The 5590-nt window shown below is 35.0% G+C and overlaps 1 long non-coding RNA gene across 1 annotated transcript; it reads left to right on the top strand.

Moving 5' to 3' along the window:
- The first annotated feature begins 889 nt into the window (after positions 1-889).
- Positions 890-4107, top strand: LOC119240731 (uncharacterized). Its single transcript, XR_005124183.2, has 3 exons — positions 890-1098; positions 1999-2082; positions 3639-4107. It is a non-coding gene; the product is annotated as an uncharacterized LOC119240731 (long non-coding RNA).
- Positions 4108-5590: the final 1483 nt, after the last annotated feature.

Here is a 5590-nt window from a genome sequence, read left to right as displayed (position 1 = left end):
GTAGAAAAGAAGTGTTAGAGAGTGGAACATTAGAGTTTATATTTGGAATATTTGGTAATTCTTAGTAAGGCCAGTTCCAGGGTATGTCCATGGGTGTGGCTGACTGCAGTAGAGTGCAAGTCACTGACATTAAGAAGAGCAACAAATTATGATACAACATTGTTGGATAAATCAACATAGACAATGAAATCATCTAGGATGACACAGGCATTTATGGGTGAGAAAGAAGACTGTTAGTTGCAAGAAACACTGCCTGACCACAAAGCCATTGGATACCAACATTGAGGTATAAAGTATAATACCAGAATAACATGAATCTAAAGAAGACATGTTTTGAGTTGGGTGGAATAGTATTTTTGGAGATAAAGAGTGCAATTCTAACACTTCCCTCTTGACCTGCAAACACACAATTTTGGAGAATAAAAAACCTCCATTTAATGATATATTGGGGGAAGCAGAATTGTTCAAAGGATCAGTCTTTAATCTTTACTAGAGACTGAAGGTTTAGAACGGTTGGAGGTTTCTTTACCATGGCACTGAATTATATCAAGTTCAAGTGGAACTGGATTATATCTGGGAATTGTTGGCAGGATGAAAAAGTATCAGTTATAATGAAAATTAATATTTTAGAGGCTTCCGGTGATCTTAACACTTCCAATCATCTTATAGGTAACAGGTAATGTCATCTTATTTTAAATGATCACATGAAGCCCTGGGATATGTACTGTTTCACCTATTTTACAGATCATAGAATGGAGACATCAAAAGGTAAAGCAACCTGCTCATGCAGATAAAGTAAGAGGTAAAACCAATGTTTTAAGCCCAGCAGTCTGAAATCAACACATACTGATGTTATGTGATGGAAAGATGAAGATTAGGAGAGAAATATGATAATAAATGCAGCAAGTCAACTATGAAAGGGAAAAGGAGACTGGAAGTTCTTCATTTTGAATACTAGTACAAGATTATGAGACTATTAGGCACAGATTTATTTGGTCATAATGCTCCCTGACAAATATAAGTGTTAGAATGAAGTGCAACAACTACACCTCAAAAGCTACAGGCTGTAGACTTCTCAAAGTTTCATGGAAGCTTTTGGTGAGTATGGGTTACATACCTCAGAAGGGGACAGGAGGGGCTCCTATTATTAATTTTAGTACAAGTATATATTTAATACAAATATATATTCTAAATTTAGTATAAGAGGTAGGAATTTAGTACAGAATGTGTTGCTTAGGGAAGCTTCACCTTCTTTACAGAGAAGCTATACCTCTTTCTCCAAAGATGAGTTGAAAAATTCAAACACCTTCGAAATAATTCCAGGCTAATTGTGCATCTAGTCAAATTAGTCGATTTATTTAGCCTATTGCTTTTTTCCCTAAACGGGTGCTAATGGTGGTTACAGCTCACAAAATGGTTCCAGTTCGGTTAAATCACATCCATTTATTGAAAAATTAATGTCCTCACTTGTAAAATACAAATTAAACAAATTTCAGAGCCATAACTGCTAATATGAAACCTTGCATATAAAACTGTTGGAAAAGTTACAAATACTAAGTGAATAAAAGTGCTCTTATTAATAAATAATAATAACTAATATTTGGAACTTTGTGCTATAACTAGTATTTTGTTATTACTTAATTTATTATCTCATTGAATCCTTATTGTAATCTTTATACATAAGAATTATAGTAACTCCACTTTATACATGGGGAAAATTAGGCTTGAACATCAAACACTAAATGTGTGGTAGGATAAATTCAATCCATCTGACTTCAAAGTAATGTTCTTAATATATACTCTTAACACTTGGTAGGGATAATTTTTTATAAACATTGGTATTAGTATATAGAGTAAATCAGTTACATCGCTCATTGGTATAGTCAAAATCCAATATAATGCCCCTAGCTTTCTAGCTTAAATGTAAGCCACTTAATGCAGACATAGTAAAAAAATATATAACCTAGGATAATTGTTATTTCCAATATTATATTTTAGGCATACTTCGCTCACTTCAAGTTACTAAGTCTTCATTCAAGTTACTAAGCAGAAGACACATATGGAGTCACAGGTTGTGTGACTGTGAGTGTCACATTGCCCAAGATAGTTTTGATTTATGTGATGCCATACCATAGTCCATTATCTTTACTCTTAAAATTTTCTTGATTTGGAATGCATTATATTAAAACTCTACTTTAATGTTTATTACTAAAAGTATGGGACTAGATCTTCCCAGTGATAGATTCTGTTTGCTCTCATATAGGCAATAAAGTCTAAAAGTGAGTGGCATATCCATCCCCTAAATGTATAGAATCCTTCCTGTCCTCTAAAACTCTTCCAGGAAGCACTTATGTTAATTTCATTAAAAAAATCACAAACCATGAATTATAAGGAATAATAATTCACATCCCTATATTTTTATGTGTATGATTTGAACATAACACTTTTATTTATTTATTAAAGATTTATTTATTTATACATACAAGCACTAGCATATAGGCCAGAGGTGCAGGGGGCAAGAGGAATCACCAGAGACAGAGTGGGGAACAGAACAGGCAGACTGACTGAAATACACTGCTGAGGGGAGCCGCGGGCGAGACAGGAGAGGTCTGCTGTGCCATGTCGGGTCAGCTCCCTGGCTGGCTGGGCATCAAACTCATGCTGCGGAAGGCTGCAGATTGCTTCACAGTGCTGTGTCTTCACCTCTTGTGCCACCAGGGAGGTTCCTGAGTATAACACTTTTAGCACATAAAATGTCATTATTAATTTTAACTACACAGTTAATATGGGCTAACCTGTGGTAACTTATCTCTAATGATACATTTGATAAAATAATTTTTTTCACTTTTCATGCTCAGAAAATTACTGTTTGACTTTACCTTTATATTGACCTGTGACTTTTTCCTTGTTACTGTTCTTTGAATGGTGAATATTGAATTTCTCTTGTCTAATACAAGAGAATTCTAATCTTGCAATACTTATATCTCAGCACTTTTCAGATATTTCAGACAATGGTAACACAGGTTCTTAAAAGTGTAGCTCAGAATAATTAACAACATAAAGAGTTTGAATTTTTTTTTGTCTTTTGAAGCCCTTAAAAAGGGCTTACTCAATTCTTTAACTTGAAAGGATTAAATTATAATTATGGCTTATGCTAATTTTGAGAAATTTGTCAAGTACTGTTAACACTATTTCTTCAAAACAAGAAGCAAGTTAAGAGCAACTATTTAGCTAAAGTAATTTTAAGCTGTTGAAATTTAGATATATACCACAAGAGAGTAAATAATACTCGCCAATAAAATAATTCAAAGTGATTTGGATAAAACAAAATGCCTTCTTTCTGAGTTTAATACACAGAGTTCCAGTAGAGGGCTCCACAAGACTGAAGGATACTAAATTTCACAGACTTGAGGCACTTCTTGTGAAACCATTTCATGATTATCCCCAAAATAGTAAATAATATTTACTCAGTTCATAGCATTTTTCACAACCCCCTAGAGTTGATTGATCCTAACAAATAATAATGATCCAGTTCTGATTTCAGAATCAATAGTTTGAGTTTAACATTCTAAATATGTAAACTAGCTGGTTTCTCTGGACTCATCTGATGGTACAGCAATCTACTGTCTGAACTGCAGGATACATGTGGACAAAAGAAGCTGTTTCCTTGGAAACGACTCTGAGAAAGCTCTTGGAACATCTCCTCCCCAGGAGTTAATTTGTTTCAGATGGAGAAAGGCGATTACTTACGACACATCAAGAAAGAAAAAGAGAAAACTCAAGCTTATTCCTACCATCACTGTTTTTCTCTTTCAAAATCATAGCATAGTTATCAGCAGCAAGAGTAAATATTAATGACATTGTGACTATCTAACATCTAACTCTGCAATAGTTTTCACCTGTATGTAGAAGAAACAGTGGGGTTGGAAAGGGAAATTTTCTAAATGAACCAAAGTACTGTGTATGCTTCTCAATTTCCTGGAAATTTTCCAGTGCTCTACTTCCCTTCATACTGATCATTTTAAAGTGCAAATGTTTGCCACTTGGGTTGAATTACAGATAAAAAAATAATGATCTGTCATTTAGTAAAGATGGTATCTCAACTTAGTGATTTAAACTTTTCCTCAGTTGTAGTGAAGAATTAACCTATTAGGTCTAATCCTTGACTCCTTGCCTTTGTTATTCCTAGCATGGATTCATTACAAAGTGTATTGTGTTCAAAACTACCCAAGATTCTTCAATTGTGGACACTTGTATCAGGTTTTCAGTAAGGTTTTGTTAGTTGACTCATTAATTTTTGGCATGGCTGAGTTATGGTTTGGAGCTGTAAAATCGACTTAAGCAAATCAGTCCATATGAGAAAGAAACTTAAGACCTTTTCTATTGGATCATTTTTCTATTGAACCAAGTTAACCAAATAACAGAGGTCATAATACAAAGTAAGAGGAATCAACAAAATTAAGGCACATTAAATTATTTCAGTCCGTTAAAAACAGTAGTTGCGTTAATTAAATTTGATAGAATTTCTTAACTCAGTATGGTCTAATCTAAGGAAGTGTAAATTAACCTTAAATATTTTATTTTTAAAGATTTATTTATTTACTTATTTATTTATACAAGCACTGGGGACAGCCAGAAGCACGGGAGGGCGAGAGAATTCACCAGAGCCAGAGCGGGGAACAGAACAGGCAGACCAATGAAATACACTGCAGAGAGGAGCAGCAGGCAGCAGGAGAGGTCTGCGCTCCATGTGGGACCCTCACCGGTGGATGGGGATCGAACCGGCGCTGCAGAAGCTGCAGGGCAGCTTTGCAGCCCAGCTTTCAACTGCTGCGCCACCAGGGGAGGCCCCCTAAAATATTTTAAATTAAAATCAGATGGGATGGTATGGTTGTAGCCTGAAATCGAAATCACAGTCAGATGTCTCTACTGAAAATTCTTAGGAAAAGTAATACTGTACTTGAAAAGGTGACATTGATCATATCCTATCATTTCTTATATGTTTTTACTTTTAAAATTTTTATATTTATTTTTTTTTGTATTTATGCATACAAGAACTGAGGTGAATATTGAATATAGGCCAGAGTTGTGAGGGTGAGAGGATTCACCAGAGACAGAGTGGGGAACAGAACAGGTGGAGCCACTGAAATACAACGCCAAGGGAAGTAGTGGGCGAGACAGGAGAGGTCTGCTGCACCAAGTGGGTTAGCTCCCTGGCCAGGGACCTAACTGGATAGGGATAGCTTGAAAGTGTTGACACTTTAACCCCTGCACCACCAGGGAGGCCCTCATATATTTTTAGACATATGAATTTATAATTTCTGTGAGTCTTAATATTCACAAAGGACAAGAAATAACTAGTTTTAAAAGTGTTTTCCTTGATGCTCAACAATATTGTTATGTAAGATTATTTTAAAAATCCCATAAAAATGAAAAAGAAAATACTTAGGGATGTTGATAAACATCAGTTTCAATCTCATTCCTTTATTTTCTTATAAGAAATTCTAAACCAGCAAATGAAAATATTATAGGTATATTATCATTACACTCAGTATCAAATTAGTTCTGTGGGCCTCCCCTGGTGGCACAG

This window comes from Talpa occidentalis, unplaced genomic scaffold, assembly GCF_014898055.3.
Source record: "Talpa occidentalis isolate TD23 unplaced genomic scaffold, MPIMG_talOcc4v2.1, whole genome shotgun sequence".
Lineage (NCBI taxonomy): Eukaryota > Metazoa > Chordata > Mammalia > Eulipotyphla > Talpidae > Talpa > Talpa occidentalis.
This window is presented reverse-complemented; position numbering and strand designations above follow the sequence as displayed.